At 49.9% G+C, this 19,921-nt stretch overlaps 1 long non-coding RNA gene across 1 annotated transcript; it reads right to left on the bottom strand.

The window, feature by feature from the left end:
- Nucleotides 1–241: 241 nt before the first annotated feature.
- LOC119976712 lies at nucleotides 242–19,013 on the bottom strand. The gene is made up of 5 exons (XR_005462970.1): nucleotides 18,889–19,013; nucleotides 16,152–16,288; nucleotides 15,269–15,647; nucleotides 14,623–14,723; nucleotides 242–515 (listed from the first exon to the last, which is right to left on the bottom strand). It is a non-coding gene; the product is annotated as an uncharacterized LOC119976712 (long non-coding RNA).
- Nucleotides 19,014–19,921: the final 908 nt, after the last annotated feature.

The raw sequence follows: 19,921 nt of genomic DNA, 5'->3' as shown, positions 1-19,921 counted from the left end.
AGCTCTGTCCGTCTCAGAAGCTGCATCCCGAATGAGTGGGAAAACTAGTGCCCTCTGGCTTTATAGTGAGCGTGCCCTAACTGGTGATTGGCTGCTGTGTTGATTGGTCTTGCAGTGTGTCAGTCACAGTGTGTCTGTACCATTATATACTGATGTGTATATTATGACATACTCAATCTCTCTTCATAAGAAAAGTCCTTCATTACTGGAATGAATCCAATGAGCCTTCTCTGAACCACCTCTCATGCATTTACGTCCTTCCCCACATAAGGGGACCAAAACTGTGCTCAGTACTTCAGATGATCCAGATGTGTGTATTTAAACAATTTTAAGAAAAGCATCTATAGTTTTGAAAAACCAAATAAACTTTGGCTGTTGTCAGTAGTTACCAGGTTGAGGTTATTACCTGCACCAAGGGGGTTGACAGAACTGAATGTCATGTATTATAAGCTTTGCAGTAATCCTTGTTTTGGAAAAACCGAAGCTCTGCCCATTGGAATCTGAATGCTGGCTCTCTGCTTAATTCAAACACAAAAATTTAAAAGAATTAACAAATTATCTGTTGGAATTTTTACAAGCTTTACACCAATTGCAGTTGTATCTCCTTACTTTAGATTGGGTTGGCTTCAGAACAGAGTTAAAAATATTATAGCCACATTTGTCAAAAGCATATCTAGTATTTAGACAAAATATCATTACATATGAAAGGATAAAATGCCCAATGCAGGATTCCTTCAAAGTTGAAAAGAATAGGAGAGAAAACGAGGGAAAGAATGAAATAGTGGTTGTTGGATTTTTGGATTTTGTTTATTGTCACGTGTACCAAGGTACAGTGAAATGTATTTATCTTTTTTTTAAAAATAATTTTTATTCAAATTTTCACATTTTCACAAAAAAGAAAAACAATAACAGAAAATTCTAAGAACAAAAAGAATAGAACCCCCCCCCCCCCCCCCCCCCCCCGGGTTGCTGCTGCTGCTGACCTTTTGTTTTTACCGTTCTGCCAGGAGATCTAGGAATTGTTGCCATCTCCTGAAAAACCCCTGCACTGACCCGCTTAGGGCAAATTTCACCCTCTCCAATTTAATCAACCCCGCCATATCGTTGACCCAGGCCTCCATTCTTGGGGGCCTCGCATCCTTCCACTGAAGAAGAATCCTCCGCCGGGCTACTAGGGACGCAAAGTCCAGAACACCGACCTCTTCCGCCTCCTGCACTCCCGGCTCCACTGCAACCCCAAATATTGCGAGTCCCCAGCCTGGATCGACCCTGGATCCTACCACCCTTGATACCGTCCTTGCTACACCCTTCCAAAATTCCCCCAACGCTGGGCATGCCCAGAACATGTGGACATGGTTTGCTGGGCCCCCAGAGCACCTAATACACCTGTCCTCTGTCCCAAAAAACCGTCTCATCCTTGTCCCGGTCATATGAGCCCTATGCAATACCTTAAACTGTATGAGGCTAAGCCTCGCACACGAAGAGGAGGAGTTCACCCTTTCTAGGGCATCCCCTCCCCTCCTCAATCTCCTCACCCAGCTCCTCCTCCCATTTATCTTTCAGCTCCTCCACCGAGGCCTCGTCTACCTCCTGCATCACCTGGTACGCTTCCGAGATCCTCCCCTCTCCAACCCATACCCCCGAGAGCACCCTGTCCTGAACCCCACGCGGCGGCAGCAGTGGGAACCCCGCCACCTGCCGCCTGACAAACGCCCTTACTTGCATGTACCTAAAGGTGTTCCCCGGGGGGAGCCCAAACTTCCCCTCCAGATCACCCAGGCTCGCAAACTTCCCGTCTATGAACAGGTCCCCCAGCCTCCTGACACCTGCCCTGTGCCAACTCAGGAACCCACCATCAATTCTCTCCGGAACAAACCGGTGGTTCCCCCGTATTGGGGACCCCATCGAGGCCCCCACCTCCCCCCTGTGCCGCCTCCATTGCTGCCACCACCGGGCTCGTGGTATACCTCGTTGGAGGGAGCGGCAGCAGCGCCGTTACCAGCGCTTCCAGGCTCGTGCCCACACAGGATGCCATCTCCATCCTCTTCCATGCTGCCCCCCCTCCCTGTCCATTATCACTTACGCACCATCGCTGTGTTGGCAGCCCAATAATACCCACAGAGGTTGGGCAAGGGCAGCCCGCCCCCCCATCCCTGCCCCGCTCCAAGAACACCCGTCTCACCTTTGGAGTCCTGTGTGCCCACACAAACCTCGTAATGCTCCTGTTAACCCGCCTAAAAAAGGCCTTCGGGATAAGGATGGGGAGGCACTGGAACAGGAACAGAAACCTCGGGAGCTCCTCCCCACCCCGGGCCAGCCCCCTCCAATCCCCCGACTCCCTCAGCGCCATAGCCAGGGGTTCAATTGCCAGCGCAAAAAGTAGGGGGGACAGGGGACACCCCTGCCTCGTCCCTCGGTATAGTCAAAAATACTCCATCTTCCTCTTATTCATGGCCACACTCGCCATCGGGGCGAGGTGAGGGAGGGGGGGGGCCATCGGGGCCTCATACAACAGCCTCATCCAACTTACAAACCCCTCCCCAAACACGAACCTTTCCAGCACCTCCCACAAGTACCCCCACTCAACCCTATCAAAGGCCTTCTCCGCATCTAGTGCCACCACTATCTCCGCCTCCCCTTCTACCGCCGGCATCATAATAACGTTCAAGAGCCTCCGTATATTAGTGTTCAGCTGCCTCCCCTTCACAAACCCCGTTTGATCCTCGTGGATAACCTGCGGCACACAATCTTCTATCCTCGTGGCTAAGATCTTTGCCAACAACTTGGCGTCAACATTCAGGAGTGAGATCGGCCTGTATGACCCACACTGCAGGGCATCCTTGTCTCGCTTAAGAATCAAGGAGATCAGCACCCGAGACATCGTCAGGGGCAAAGCCCCCTCCCCCCCCTCCCTCACCTCGTTGAAGGTCCTAACCAACAGGGGGTCCAGCAGGTCTGCATACGCCTTGTAAAATTCAACCGGGAACCCATCCGGCCCCGGCGCCTTCCCCGACTGCATGTTCCCTATCCCTTTAACCAGCTCCTCAAGCTCAACTGGCGTCCCCAGACCCTCCACCCGTCCCTCCTCCACCAGCGGGAATCTCAGCCGGTCCAAAAAGCGCCCCATCCCCACCTTCTCTGCCGGAGGTTCGGACTGATATAGTCTCTCATAAAAGTCCTTGAAGACCCCATTAATGTCTACTCCCTTCCGCACCACATTTCCTCCCCGGTCCTTAACTCCACCAATCTCCCTAGCCGCATCCCGCTTACGGAGCTGGTGTGCCAGCATCCTACTCGCCTTCTCCCCATACTCGTACACCGCACCCTGAGCCTTTCTCTATTGAGCCTCCGCCTTTCTGGTGGTCAACAAGTCGAACTCAGCCCGAAGGCTGCGCCGCTCCCTCAGCGATCCCTCCTCTGGGGCCTCCTGTCCACCCTCAACATCTCCCCCACCAATCTCTCCCTTTCTCTCTGCTCCCCTCTCTCCCTGTGGGCCCGAATGGAGATCAACTCCCCCCGAACCACCGCCTTCAGCACCTCCCAGACCGTCCCCACTCGGACCTCCCCATTATCATTGGCCTCTAGGTACCTCTCGAAGCATCCTCGAACCCGCCCCCTCACATCCTCATCCGCCAGCAGCCCCACCTCCAAGCGCCACAACGGGCGCTGGTCCCTCTCCTCCCCCAGCTCGAGGTCCACCCAATGCGGGGCATGGTCAGAAATGGCTATCGCCGAGTATTCAGCGTCTACTACCCCCGCAATCAGCGCCCTACTCAAAACAAAGAAATCGATCTGGGAGTAGGCCTTATGCACATGGGAGAAGTATAAAAATTCCCTGGCCCTCGGCCTCGCGAACCTCCAATGATCCACCCCTCCCATCTGGTCCATAAACCCCCTCAGCACCTTAGCCGCCGCTGGCCTCCTACCCGTCCTGGAACTGGATCGATCCAGTGGTGGATCCAGCACCGTGTTGAAATCCCCCCCCATTATCAGGCCCCCCACCTCCAAATCTGGAATCCGGCCCAACATGCGGCGCATGAAACCCGCATCATCCCAATTCGGGGCATATACATTGACCAGCACCACCCGCTCCCCTTGTAGCTTGCCGCTCACCATCATGTACCTCCCGCCGCTGTCTGCCACCACACTCGGCGCCTCAAACGACACCCTCTTCCCCACCAGGATCGCCACCCCCCCGGTTTTTTGCATCCAGCCCCGAATGAAACACTTGGCCCACCTACCCCTTCCTCAACCTAACCTGATCCGCCACTTTCAGGTGCGTCTCCTGAAGCATTGCCACGTCCACCTTCAGCCCCCTCAGGTGCTCAAACACGCGGGACCGTTTAACCGGCCCATTCAGTTCCCTCACATTCCAGGTGATCAGCCGGATCGGAGGGCCACCTGCCTCCCTGCCCCGTCGACTAGCCATCACCCTTCCGTAATCCGCCACATGCCTGCGCCCCCCACTCAGCCCGTTCCCCACAGCGACAGACCCCCATCCCAGCCCCCTCTGCACGCTCCAACTCCTTCTTGGCCATTCCAGCAGCAACCCGGCATCCCCCCCCCACACAAGCTGCGTAACTCTGGTCATTGTACTTCCGTAAGTCAGCCGACTCCTGCTGACCCCGGCTGCTCCCGCCACCCCAATTACCCTCCCCAGTGTCACACAACCATTCCCCCAATGCCGACCCCGTCCCCTGCTTCTCCAGCGCGAGAGAGAAGCCCGCGCCCCCCCATCCCAAGCCCCGCCCCCCCGACCCAAAACGCGGGAAGACAGGCACATGACCCAACAGGGCCGTGAACCCCACCCAAACCCGCAACCAATGAAATAATAAAAATCCCAACATGATAGATAAAACACCCAAGTAAAGAGATAACAGTCCCGAAAAGCAGAAAAGAAAAGGCAAGACAGCAAAAAAAAACATCGTCCAATAGAACCAAAAAGAGCGAAAGGATATCAAGGAGGACAAAGCCTCCGGGCTATGTACAACGTTCCCCAGCCCCCAGTCCTCAGTTCAAGTCCAGCTTCACTGCTTGGACAAAAGTCCAGGCCTCCTCCAGGGAGTCAAAATAAAGTTGGCGGTCTTTATAAGTGACCCACAGGCGTGCCGGCTGTAACAGGCCAAACTTGACCCCCTTCTTGTGGAGCACTGCCTTCGCCCGGTTAAACCCAGCCCTTCTCTTCGCCACCTCCGTATTCCAGTCCTGGTAGATCCTGATCTCCGTATTCTCCCACTTACTACTTCTCTCCCTCTTCGCCCAACGAAGCACACACTCACGGTCGACCAAGCGTTGAAAGCGGACCAGCCCCGCCCTGGGCGGCTCGTTCGGCCCGGGCTTCCGCAGCCGCACCTGATGGGCACTCTCCAGCTCCAGGGGTTCCCAGAACGACCCCGCGCCCATCAGCGAGTACAGCATCAGGACCACGTAGGCCCCAAATCCGAACCTTCCAGCCCCTCCGGGAGGCCCAAAATCTGCAGATTCTCCTCCATCCTTGCCAACCATTTCTTGTGAAGCGCCTCGTGCGACTCCACCTTCACCGCCAGGCCGAGGAGTTTGTCCTCGTTCTCCAAAGCCTTCTGCTGCAGCTCCCGAATCTCCGCAGCCTGAGCCGTTTGAGTCGCCCGGTGCCTGTCCAGCGATGCCCTCAACGGCTCTAGGATCTCAGCTTTTAGTTCCTGGAAGGAGCGCAGCAGCAGCTCCTGCTGCTCCCTCGCCCACTGCTGCCACGCTGCCGGTTCCCCGCCCACCACCATCTTGTCCTTTTTGCCTCGCACCTTCTTCTGCTGCAAAGTTGATTTCCTGGTCACTCCACTTCTAGTCCAGCCCATCCACCGGCCGCCAAGCACAGAGACTGCGTTCCCACCCGGGGAAAAATCAAATAAGCGCCGTTGCCCCCCTTAAAAGAGCCCTTGGTGAGATCTTTTCACAGTTGTTCCCTCTGCTGCTAGAATTCAGCTTTCATAAAGGCCCTCAGGTCAGCTTGAGGCCTTTAAACCCGCCCTTCCCCCGCCTGCATGCTGGAAGAGGCTTTTGTCTCTGCTGTAGCTCCAGCCAAATCCTTCACTGTTTCTGCGGGTCTGGTAACCAAGAAATATACCATTCCTGGGGGAAAGTACTCCTCCAACATTCACCTACGCCTGTTCATCAAAATTCCACCCCATATTGCTTAAAAAAGAGCTCTTTTCTGTAACCTTGGGCAGGAGCTGCCTTTTGTGCGACCACTTACTCCATGCTGCACACCGGAAGTCGTGAAAGGTATTTTTCTGCAAGCAGCTCAATAGATCATTACGTACCTGAAAATAAAAGAAAATAAAAGAAAATACATAATAGGGCAACGCAAGGTACACAATGTAACTACATAAACACCGGCATCGGGTGAAGCATACAGGGGGTAGTGTTAATCAGGTCCGTCCATAAGAGAATCGTTTAGGAGTCTGGTAACAGTGGGGAAGAAGCTGTTTTTGAGTCTGTATGTGCGTGTACTTTTGTATCTCCTGCCCGATGGAAGAAGTTGGAAGAGTGAGTAAGCTGGGTGGGATGGATCTTTGATTATGCTGCCCGCTTTCCCCAGGCAGCGGGAGCTGTAGATGGAGTCAATGGATGGGAGGCAGGTTCATGCGATGGACTGGGCTGTGTTCACGACTCTCTGAAGTTTCTTGCGGTGACACCACGTTTTGGTCAGAAATGCCTTTGGTTTATGATGTGTGTCAGGAATTATTGTAAGCAATGAGACAAAACCAATAACATCATTAGTACTCCTTTTAAAAAAGATGAACCTGGCGGAAGGGCTTCTGTGCGGAGCCCAGGAGCTGAGTAGCCATCTTTGCTCACAGGCAAAGAGCCCAGGGGGCACTGGGCTTGCCACCCCAGTGTTCAGCGGCGGCGGCGGGGGGGGGGGGGGGGGGGGGGGGGGGGGGGGTGGTTGCTGGGGGAGCAACCGGGGAAACTGTGCACCACCATGCCAATCCCTGGATCATGTGTACCTATTTTGGGGCAATCCTTGTTCCTGCCCACCTGTCCACTGAGCACCAATAACCCCCACCAACTGCCAAAGCCTCTGGCCGTGTGGCTGAAGACTATTGCTAACAGGGAATTGGCAATCTTGGTTAAGTGAACACTTCACACAACCCAAGTGGATTCCCATGGGTGGGCAGGCCATGTAGCATGTGGGAATCATTGCCCAGCATTCCAATCACACCTTGATGCATGGACACTGTGCCTGAACATTGCGGGAAACAACACCACACATGCAGCAGCCAACATCCGAACACCCAGGGGTTGGAACATAGCTCCGGGGACATGTCCATGGTCGGAGGGTGGGTGAGTGCTATGGGGTGGGGGTGATGCCTGGAAAGATAGGCCAAGGGTTCAGAGGCGAAGGGTTCAGAGGTCGGCCCGCATAGAGGAAGACAGTGACAGAGGCGTCATACTGGCTGTGCACAAGGGTTTTCCTTGTGTTTAACAATTCCCCACTCTCCCGATGGTGCCGTCCCCTCCTCCCACTCACCCCGACCTACTCCCCGCTGTCCCCCCCCCAACCCTCTCCCCCTCCCCCGGTGCACTCAATAATCCTTGATGTGCTTTACCTTCCTAACTGTACCGCTACGTCTATATGTGTCATCAGGATGCACATCAGAGGTGGAAGCAGCCAGCTGCCTACCTCATCCAGTGGCCTTCGATATCCTCTGGGGTCTCTCGGGCTGGAGGGGTCCGGCGGACTGGTCAGCGGCACATGAACAGCCGTGTGCTCCGGGTGCTGACTGTAAGATGCGGCCTCATCAGAAGGGTGGAACGTGTGGAGCTGGTGGCCACCATCGGCACTCCATGGGACAGATCCGGTTGCCACCCAGCTCCTCTTCCTCCCCAGTCAGTGCTCATAGAGCCCTGGGGTTCACCTTGGGACGGAGGGGCAGCTGGTTCGAGCCCTGGCTGCCCCTGCATCAGCTGCCTCTGCCAACCCTGGTGGCTCCCCATGATCTGCACCATTGTGTCGACACCTTGGCAATGCTACTCAGTGACTGGGACATGCTCTGCAGCGCCTCAGCAATGCCCACCTGTGACTGGGCCCATCTCCGCAGAGCCACAGCCATTCCCATCGCAGAGCGGGACATGTCCCGCAGAACCTCATCAAGGTCAGCCTGGTACTGGGTAACATTCCCCAGCAAGGCGGATATTCTGCCAAGACCCTCAGCCATGGCTGTTACCGACTGATGTCAACGCCTCAGACATATTCACTAATGGTGCTGAAGTCATGCACCAGGGCCTCCACTGTGGTTGCCACCCTAGCAGTGTTGGCCTCGGCGCCATGCAATGCCAGTGATATCTCTTGTACCTGGATCCTCTGGGGCTCCTCCAAACAGCCATGGATCTGCTGGAGTGTCGCTGACATCCCCCTCTGAATATCCTGACCATTCCCGATCAACTCCATCAGCTCCGGGAATACCTCTTCCATCAGCATGGCAGCTGGCTGGGACCCAGTTGGGTCATGGGATCCAGCAGACCTCTGGCTGCTGCCTCAGCTGGGGGTTCCTGCCTCCACCTGATGTGCATTAGCAGCTGTATGGTGCTCACCAAATTGTGCCCCAAAAGCCTGTCCACTAACATTTCTCACTGAGGTGCGAGTATCTGCACTGATGGAGGGTGGGGATAACAGCTGTGATGCCTCAATCGTGTCTTCCTCGGAGCTCCCCTCCGAGGTGGTCTCACGAGAGGCTGGAGTGGGTGCCACCCAGGACGGGCCGGCGCCGTCGGCTGGAGGACCTGCGGGAGAATGGATATGTGGTCAGCGGGAGGGATGGGTCAGTCAGTAAGGCAATAACATCTCGCATTTGACAAGTACTCAAGGTGGAGCCCGGTGATTCCTCACCTCTGCAGCATCTGCCAGCTTCCGCGTGGGTGACCACCCTGTCCTTGGCCACCCCAGTCACCTCCAGGGCCCGCTCCTCGAAGGAGGTGAGGGTTCTTAAATCCAGCGCACCACTGCCAGTCTGGGCCCTCTCCCGGAGATTGTAGAAGAGCTTCTCCTGAGGAGGCACAGAAAGGAAGATTGGGAGGGGGGTTGTGAAGGAAGGGTTTGGGGGGGAAGGACGAGGAGGGGGTGGCTTCAAAGTCACAGTTTTGTTGATCCAGGTGCACCTACTTGGGATAAGTTTTGTAACACTACCTACAAGAAGGATATAAAAACAGGGGTGCAACAATGAGGTGCTTGTACTTGTCAAAGGTTGGCATTTCTCTGGGAGTGTGGCATTTGTCAGCAGAGAAAGCTAGGAGTAAGCGGTGGAAAATCTCCGTTCCTGAGACTAAGTGTCAACGCCAGGTCAGGATTTGCGGCTTCCACGGCAGAAAAACTGCCGCCGCACCTGGACTGTTTCAGCGACCATTGAGGGGCTAACACCGCCGCCACATGGAACACAATCGATTCCAATGAAAAATGGTACAGCATTTGTCAAGTCCGTGATTGAAGCCCGAGATGCTGACAAGCTGCAGCCACATCTGCACACAGAATTCCCCACACACACTATTCCCAGCCAACAAGATGGCACTGATTGCCCTGGAGAGCGCCCATCCCACTTATGGGTCAGCTGGGGCCTGAGGGCACCTGGGGGTGGTGCCCTGGGGGGTGACACCCATACGACCCATGGCCTTAAGTTCACAGTGGGCAGTCAGTGGCGTGCGCAGCCACATGGCTGCCTTGCAGGCTGCAGCAATAGTGCTCCGTGCCTGTCCACCCTGACCCCACAGCCCACCTCCTGGCCACCACCCCGCTCCAACCCCCAGCTCTGGCAAAAGCCCCTTGGCCAGCAGCACAATTATCAGCAAAATCTGGCAATATTGGACACTCTCACTTCCTCAGTAGCCACAACACCTGTTTCATGAGTTTTAACCTCGCCGTCGGGAATTTGCTCCAGTGGAGGCGGAGAATCGCGGAGGCCCCAGAGAATACCGGTGTCACAATATACATCAATGTATGTGATGGAGTGCAGACAGGCAGTGATTGACAGACCGGATGACCAGTGAGCACACAGAACACAGCAGCCAATCACTAGACAAGGCACGACCAGTATAAAGCCAGAGGGCACCAGTTTTCCTGCTCTCTTGGGATTCAGCCTCTGAGACAGTCAGAGCTCGTGAGCAGCAGCCAGTGCAAACACCATGTGATAGTCAGTTAGTCTGGTCAGGCTAGCCTCAGGTCTCCTGTCAATTCAGCATAGTGTCAACCCACAGTTAAGCATGTAATGTAGTTAGATGTTCAATAAAATCGTGTTGCATCTCATCAAGTGTTGGAAGCCTGTCTCTCTCTACATTGCATCAAACGCAGTCCACATAGACCCAGCTTACCCAACACATCAACCAGGTCAGGCCCGCTAATGATATGCTAATGGCATTTACTGACGTGCGTTCTGGAACGCATTGACGCCATTGTCAAGCACTGGAGAATTGCAATTTGGCGTGAAACCGGAGCCTGCTATGATTTTGGCGTCAAAACCGATTCTCTGCCCAATCGTGTTTCCCGATTCCAGGGTCTGCCGATGGAGAATCCGGCCAGGGAATTTGACCAGAGAACATTTGTCATGAGCAACACAATTGCTGGGAAGTTAACACTTGTGTAGGACATTGTCAGTTGATGAGAATTAGCCACAAGCTGAGGGGTTGCCATAGAATTCAGTGTTAAGCGTTGTTAGAGACCAAAGTAACTGCCACAGGACTGAGGATTGCCATGAGAATCCAGCATCAGAGATCAGTGCATCCAGTACAGATAGGATTACCAGGGGTAAAATAATTGCCCCAAGAGAGTGAATAGAAAACGTATAACCACTTAGCTGCCAATGAATCATTCAATCAGTTAAAGTCTAGCCTGGGAATCTTAATCATTTTGGAAAATCCACAGTTTCTGTTAGAATGCTGTTTGCACCAGGCTGAGAGAGCGAGAGAGAGAGAGAACATTCAGCAGGCAACTGTGAAATGTATGGCTTCAACAGGTGAGATGAAGAGGAAGCTGTGGGTTTGAAAAGTATCCTCTGGAGTCGACGCCTTCAAGCAGCAAAGCAATTTGTGTGTATGTTAAAGATAAATTGGCTGAAGTAAAATCTCATGGACATTGTGAATCAAGAGATCAGGTTCAAGGAACCAGGAAAAGAAGACCACAGAGGTCCTGGGATCCACAGGAAAAAACAGACCAACAAGCATTGTGTATCGTGACATGCCTCAACTAAGGAAATGTCAAATATCCATCTTTATTGTCAAATAAACCTTGTTAGTTTGCATTCTGAATTAGTGATTGTCCTTTTTATCAATATGGTTATTTATTTTAGGAGTCCAAATCCCTACAGATATTACAACAGAGAAATCAGCTGTATTAATGCCTTGAGGAGTCAGCTTGGTTTAGTTCTAGAAATCTTTGGATCAGGTTATGGCAAAGTCCCACTCCAGGGCGTGAGCAGCTAACCTAGAAAGACACCTGAAAATAGCGATTTGTGGGTGAATGCTGCACTGTTAGAGATTCCATTATTCAGCTGAGACATTAAGCCAAAGCTCTCTCTGCCATTTCAAGTTAATACAAAAGATCCTGTGTTGCCATTGAGCGAAGAACAGGAAGCTCTCCTGATGTGCTGGGCAGCATTCCCCACACTCCCCCACCTCAAGGACTCCCTCAACCAACTTCACCACAATCAATAAGTGAACATTTATTTCATTCTGTTTGTTGGATCTTGATGAACACAAATTGGTTTCTACATTTACCAACATAACATTGTTGCAAAAGCAATTATTTGGTTGTGAAGCACTGTGGAGTGACTGGGGAATGTGATAGGCAAGTGATATATAAATGTAAGCTCTTTTATTTACAGCTCATGGAAAATAAAATGTATTTACCCAGTGATGGTGACAGGCAGCCCTTCATTAGAATCTCTGAAATGTGAGGATAGGAATTCTGGGTTTATGGCTAAATTTCAGTTAGCTTCAGAAAAAAAAGTGTAGACAATTATTTTTCTGCACCAACTATTTGAATCCATGGCTGGAGACTATTCTAATCATTCTCAAGAAGGGAAGGGGCAGTGGGAAACATGCATGACTCTATTTTTTATTTTTATGTTGATGGATTTTATGATGTGGAGATGCCGGCTTTGGACTGGGGTGGGCACAGCAAGAAGACTGACAACACCAGGTTAAAGTCCAACAGGTTTGTTTCGATCTGAGGAAGGATATGCGTTCTGAAAGCTAGTGATTCGAAACAAACCTGATGGACTTTAACCTGGTGTTGTCAGACTTCTTACAATGGATTTTATGCCTATCACAGTGAATAATGTTTAACATTCTGACTGACTATGACATTACCCTCATGTTGCTATAGTAACGAGGAACATTGGACGGGATTCTTCCGTAATTGGCAAGACGGGCAACTCCGGTGGGACGAATCCTCCGCACCTTCAGGGGCGAGGCCTGCCCCGGAGTGGTTGGCGCCCTGCCGGCCGGTGGGAAATGGGCTTGGCGCCATGCCAACTGACGCCGAAGGGCCTCCGCCGGCCGGCGCGAGTTGGCGCATGCGGGGTGGTGCCAGCGTGTGCCGGCGTCATCCCCACGCATGCGCAGAGGACTTTGTTTCCGCAACGGGAATGGCAGACCGGTGCAGCCTCTTGTGCAGAAGGATAGAAACTGCCCCCACGGCACAGGCCCGCCCGCGGATTGGTGGGCCCCGATCCTGGGCCAAGCCACCATGGCGGCACCTCCCGGGGGTCAGATCCCCCGCGCCCTCCCAAGAACCCCGGAGGCTGCCCGTGCCACCAGGTCCCGCCGGTAAGGACCTACTCCAATTTACACCAGCGGAACTGGCAAAGAACGTGCGGGACTTCAGACCATCGCGGGCCGGATAATTCGGGCGGCCCCGGGGCCCATTGACTCGTCATTCTCCGAGGCGGGCGGCGCGATTCACTCCCGGGCGATTTTTGGGGGGCCCGAAGAATTCGGAGGACAGCGGGGGCGGGATTCACGCCGACCCCCGGCGATTCTCTGACCCGGCAGGGGGTCGGAGAATCCCGCCCATTAAGTCTCAGCCAAGTTGAAGTAACTTAAGAGTAGGTCTCTCTGTCTACAAGCATAATCAGAAGGCAATGATTAATAATAAATTAATAATAAAGACAATTACTGTCATGATATGCAGACACACACATAATGATATACAGACAAGCAGCTAATGGACACAGAGAACAGGACATGACCAATAAGCAGGCAGGACACTCAGGGGTGGGATCTGACTCACAGTCTGCCTCTTTCCACTGATGAACATCTAGAGAGTCAGTCAAGGGTGTTGTTACAATCTCACACCTCCACCACGTGGCTAAGAGCTAGTCTAGTTCAGTCAGACAGAGTAACCACACTTAAATTAGCAGAGAGTCGAACTCACAGAGAACAGTGCTAACTGTGCTATTAGTTCAATAAACCTGATTGAACTAACTTCAAGGTCTGGAGTGTCTTTCTGATTTAAGCTGCATCCAGTTGCAGCCAGTGTTAGACCAGTGTACCAAACACGACAATTACTAACTGAATGGTTGTAAATTGGGAGAGGGGAGTGTGCAGCGGGACCTGGGTGTCCTTGTGCACCAGTCGCTGAAGGTAAGCATGCAGGTGCAGCAGGCGGTGAAGAAGGCTAATGGTATGTTGGCCTTCATTGCAAGAGGTTTTGAGTATAGAAGCAGGGATGTGCTGCTGCAATTATACAGGGCCTTGGTGAGGCCACACTTGGAGTATTGTGTGCAGTTTTGGTCTCCTTTTCTGAGGGAGGATGTTCTTGCTCTCGAGGGAGTACAGCGAAGGTTTACCAGACTGATTCCAGCGATGGCAGGACTGTTATATGAGGAGAGATTGACTAGGTTGAGATTATTCTTGCGGAGTTCAGAAGAATGAGGGGGGATTCTCATAGAGACTTATAAAATTCTAACGGGACTAGACAGGGCAGATGCAGGAAAGATGTTACCAATGATAGGTGTGTCCAGAACCAGGGGTTGCAGTCTGAGGATTCAGGGTAAACCATTTCGAACAGATATAAGGAGACATTTCTTCACCCAAAGTGTGGTGAGCCTGTGGAATTCATTGCCACAGGAAGTAGTTGATGCTAAACCATTGAATATATTCAAGAGGCGGCAAGATATAGCACTTGGGGAGAATGGGATCAAAGGCTATGGGAGAAAGCAGGATTAGGCTATTGAGTTGGATGATCAGCCATGATCGTGATGAATGCGGAGCAGGCTCGAAGGGCCAAAAGGCCTCCCCCTGCTCCTATCTTCTATGTACCTATGTATCTATGTAATCACCTCAATATTTCAAGAGCTTTGACACATAAGATCTAGATTCAATTTTTGAAAAGGTTCAATGTCTGTCACTTGTCCAAACAACAGTTGGTCACTTTTTCCTAGATTCTGTGCTTGGCAGTTAGTCACCAGTGGACTTAAGTGCCTCCTTTACTGTCAACAGTGACTCCTGCCAGGCAATATAATCTTCTAAAATGGGTGATATACCCCAGAAAATAAACACTGGGCACTTATTCTTATATGTAGTCTGAAGCCAATAGTGATTCAATATATCTGAATGCATATGTAAGCAACAACTTGATCAATAGTTCTATACCTGGATGAACTTTTTATGACCCATTCCTTATGGGGCAGTCAACAGATTTGTCTCCATTTGTACCAGTTACCTAGATACTGGACAGAGCTGTGTGTTCCCTGCTGCAGAAATAAAAATAATAGAAAATCTCTCTTGATAAGGCAAGCACAGAAACAATTTTACAGTGCTTATCTCACTATTGCAGCTACAGATTACCACTCCATCCCAGAATCTTGTGCTCTCACTGATGGCAAGCTTGGTGGCAGCAGGGGCATTTACTGAGGCGGGGTGTTGGCATACTGGATCTCCGTTGCTTTCACATCTTTGCCAGAATTAACTTGAGGGTGGGGAGGTCCATGGTTGACCTTCATCCCAGCCTCCAATTGAAGCCTTGAAGTGGCCAATTAATGACCATTTAAGGGCCACATTCTGGGTATTAGCCCAGTTGAAGGTGGGACTGTCACCATTGGTGACAACAGATAGAACTGTGCAGCCTCGGGAAAGGGGTGATAGGGAGGGTCCTTGATCATCAAGGGACTGGACATTGGGAATTAAAGGACCCACTGAGAGCTACCCCCACCCCCTTGCTGCCAAACCATCTGTGCCCTTTTCCCCACAACCCACAAACCCCCCCCTCCCCCCACCCTCCACCCAACAAATGACTTACCTATGGCCTGGGTGTCTCCATGATCCTGTGATTCCAGTGCCAATCCTTCTGGAAGCTGCCATGGCCTCTCCATTGGCACTGTTGAGCTCAAGAATTACCAGCCTCCAATTGGTTGGCAGCTCATGGGTGGTGAAGTTTCCACCTCTGGGCACTTGATTCCAGGGGAAGGTCCACCTCTGGCCTCTCCATTGCCTGATTAGCCTATGGTTCGGTGGGCCATCCTGAAAAGAAGCATCGCAGGTCTCCCTCCAGCTGGCAGGTGAGGTGCCCACTCACTTAACAAGATTCTATCCCAAGGGAGTGAAGTAAGATCTCTCTGGCTTTCAAATCTTCATTTCCAAATCATTCCTTGCGCGATATCGTGGATTCCAAGTTGCTTCTGTCTCAAGGTTTTGGCATACAAAAATTTTTATATAATTTGCCATGAAAAGAGAAGAAAATGAATAAATAACCCATCACAATCAAATATGGTAGTCAGGGTGTGAGGGAAACTGGCTTTAAGAAGGTTTAAGTAAAATTGTTCAAGTTTGACAATTAGTAGTTTAGTTATGTGTAATAATCAAGTAACCAAAGTTATATTGGCTCAATCTGATGTTATGCTGAATTGTGGGATACTAGTACATCACATACCTTGGTGGCCGGTTTAGCTCAGTGGGCTAGACAGCTGGTGAGATATATGCAGAGTAAGGCCAGCAGCGTGGGTTCAATTCCCATGCCGGCTGAGGTTATTCACGACAGCCACCTTCTCAACCTTACCCCTTGCCTTAAGTGTGGTGATCCTCAGGTTAAATAACCAGCAATCAGCTCTCCCTCTCAAAGGGAAAAGCAGCCTATGGTGATCTGGGACAATGGTGATTTTACATTTCCATTTTATTTCACATACCTTGGTCTTTGCAATCCAACTCACACTTGACAAAAAGCACATTGCCCCAAGGCAGTGATGCATGAATGTCAAGCTTCTGATCTGAGACCATTTAGCAATTAAAACTCATCAGTTCGTATTCCCGAAATTCAAAAGACCTATAGTGCAAAGAAAAACAGTGGTTAAAACATTCAGTTTGTTTAATTTGTGTTTTTAAAAAAGGGAGCACTTCCCTTCGTAGTTTTAATCATTTTGATTCTGTAAGTTTAAAATTGGGTTCTGCAATTAGCTTTTGTCACCATGTAGTTTTTTTGACTTTTATTACTTAGGAATATGTATCAGTTGAATGTGTCATGTAATATTTTTAAGTGAATCTTGCTTTAGCACACCAATCACTTTTAAGTACTCATTTTATGGGGACTTTGTGTAATTTCTGTAACTTTATATGGCTATGCACCACTCTGTATTTTTAATTGACTTGTACCAAGTACTGGCAGATACAATAAAAACATACAAAGGCAAAACAGTTCTCTCAACCAAAATGCCCTGATAAGCCCCGTCTTAATGCACTTTCTACAGGACATATGATACTGATACCTATATGCCAATTACGCATTTGGAACGATAAGTCCAATGTTGATTGTTAGAACGAGACATTACATGCTCTCTTATCTCAAATAAGCAGATATTGGAGCTATCTTAAGGCCCCCATTATCTCAGAAGAAAGTCGTAAAATTTAACAAAATACCAGAAAAAGCCATAATGCAAAGGACGGACACCTGAGACGGCCAGTCAAGAAACAACAGAAAATGGTATCAGCAGATGACCATCACCATCAAGAAAACAATCAGAAACGTATCATGCACCCCTTAACCCAATCGGGGCCTGATCACGCACCGCACAGATCAATCAGGAATTGGTGACATCACTGATCATGCGTATGCATGGGTTGTGGTTTGGAAAGAGTTTTTTAAAAAAGCACCAGCTTCGTGCTGCCAGGTATGCGCTGAACTGGAAACTGAGGATTGCTCGTCAGCTGAAAGCAGGACCAGAGGACTCCAGAGAGAGGGAACAAGAGAAAGATCCTGTGTCGCCTTGCACCCTAGGCTAAATCAGGAAGCAAGAACCATGTTGGACCAGTAAAGTCGCTGCCTAGCTTTGTTAAGTGTAACTTCTGTTGCTTAATAAATGTTTCCTAGGGCAGCACAGTGGCACAATGGTTAGCATTGGTGCCTACGGCGCTGAGGTCCCAGGTTTGAATCCCGGCCCTGGGTCACTCTCCGTGTGGAGTTTGTACATTCTCTATGTCTGCGTGGTTTCACCCCCACAACCCAAAATAAAAAATGTGCAGGGTAGGTGGGCTGGCCATGCTAAATTGCCCCTTAATCAGGAAAAAATAATAATTGGGTACTCAAAATTTTTTTAAAAATAAAAGTTTCCTGAGTTATCACTAAATTGTCTCCTATTGCCTGAATGGTTGGTTTTAAAATAACAAATTAATATTAAAAAGAGCTCATTTTTCTAAAAGGTAATGAAAGTTCATCTCACTAATACTGAATGGTCAAATGCCCGGCCCCTGAGTGAAAGAGTTTGTCACCTCTTAAAATCATAAGAGTAACTCTTGATAAATTGGTTTTGCCCCTAGAGTCACAAAGCTTACCATAGGATAAAACATTGATGAAATTGTTTTGTGAATAGTAACCAAAGATACCACGTTGTGAAACTTAATCAGATGATTTTCTACTCCTCGTCCTCTGAATTTTTTGACAAAGCTAAGCAAATCAAATCAAATCAAATCAAATCAAAGCACACCCAAACTGAATTATAACGAGCTCCCTCGTTAGATGAATCATGAAAGTTTGGCTATCGCGAACCTTGCTTCTATACAGGCTTAGTAGAAATGAAAGAAGGCTGGATCTTACCTGGAAATTGACAGAACCTGATTTGGGAACTAAAAGTCGCTGGCAACACAGTGACATCTCAGGTATTACGAAAGATGAGCAGGTGAGGAAATTGGAAGCCTGCCCACCATTTTCAAATAACCAATCGTTAAGGTATTCAGCTTGTTAAAAAGCCACTGGAATGCAATTGTTTGTTAGCCGCTGCATTTTTCAATGCAGCTTTCCAGCCAGTGTGAGGAGGTGGCTTAAGGGTGGCTGTAAAGGACTGCCATTCGGCCTGCATGTAGCAGCAGAGTCTGTTGCTGTAGGTGGCAGCGTCTCTATGTCTTTGGACTTCATTTACTAACAGCCCTTTCGAGCCCTGCAGCTTCTCCAGTTGCACACTCCACATCATCTGGGGTCTCCCTCTACGGATTCGGGGGATGTATGATGCCCAGCTAACTTAGTCCTAGATCCATGGGCCTGGCCTTGACGGTGTTCGCCCCAAGGCAGGAGTCTGAGGGTTCCTATTCTGAAGGATGTGGCCCCTCCCACACTGTTCAGTTCCATCCCTTGGAGTTCCTGGACTTCCTTTTCTACATGTCAGGGGCATAATGGTTCGCCACTAATGCTACCAGCACTTCAAAGGTCTTGGAGTCCGGGGCTGCGGGGTACGTGAGACTTTTTATCATGAAGGTGGTGGCTCCACAGCTATCATGAAGGTGGTATTTTTATCATGAAGGTGGTCGCTCATCACCAGTTATAATGTTACCCCTGTAAAAGTAGCGTATATGCTCTGTGTGTTGCGGCTCATCTTCCACGCTGGCATCGAACACATCAAGTCTGCCAAAGTGCAGCATTTTGAAATCAGTACAAACCTTATTCTGGTAGTACAATAGGAGATGACCATGCTTCCAACAGTTAGCAGCACCGAGTGTAGTTCCACTTTTATCCTCGCCGCCAATTTAGTGGCCACAGAAGAGTGTTGAGTGTTCATCTGAGAAGTTTGGATGGTACCAAAACAAGGTCAGGATTGCAATCCACCACAGGGTCAAAGGGGTACCCAATAGGATAATTTATTAGAAACCATTTACATGTTTTTAAATTTGTAGGCTAAATCATCAATTAACTATTACAACTACACCCCCTCCCCCCCAAATATTGTTAGTGGTTAACTTTAATCCAATGGAAGGACAGTTCACAATGATGCCAAAAGTAAAGGGATCAACAGTTCATACTATGTGTGAAGAGAATGCTTTGATTTGTAAAGATGTTGTATTAGAAAATGCACCAGGAAACCTTCCCCTGCCAAGTATTTGTTCAAATTCAAACCAGTCAGCCCAATGGGTAATCTTAAATTGGTTCTCAGTGCAATTCCTATCATGATCAGAATTGAGTAGTTTTTTGCAACAAAGTACCGTACCCAAACCAGCCCATGCTTGCAAAACTCAAAACATACTGTCCAACATTGGATATCATTCCATGATTGGACAACATTTGCTAAACAACCCTGATTGTGGTAAGAATTAGGCTAAAAACAAATTTAGAATTATCTTTCTGTATGGCTTACTTATGGATGCTAGAAGCTAAATATATTCAGACAGAAGGAGCATGTCCACACATTGTGCCCATTTCTTTTTTTAAAAAGTAATTTTATTAAAGTTTTGCAGAATTTTTCCTAATAAAACAGTAGTAACCATAATAACAAAACAAACTAGAGTGAACATTAACATAGTGCAAAAAGAGAATACACAATAACAATTAAATAGACATCATTACCCCACGCGACCCAGTTATCCCACACCATCCCAATGAAGCACACCCCCCCCCCCCCACCCAGCCACCCCCCTCCCCTTCCCCCACTCCCCCACGGATTGCTGCTGCTGCTGACATTTTAATTTTCCCAGAGAA

The sequence above is a fragment of the Scyliorhinus canicula genome, chromosome 13 (genome assembly GCF_902713615.1).
Source record: "Scyliorhinus canicula chromosome 13, sScyCan1.1, whole genome shotgun sequence".
Taxonomy (NCBI): Eukaryota; Metazoa; Chordata; class Chondrichthyes; order Carcharhiniformes; family Scyliorhinidae; genus Scyliorhinus; species Scyliorhinus canicula.
The sequence above is the reverse complement of the archived record's forward strand: the minus strand, read 5'-3'. Positions and strand labels throughout refer to the sequence as shown.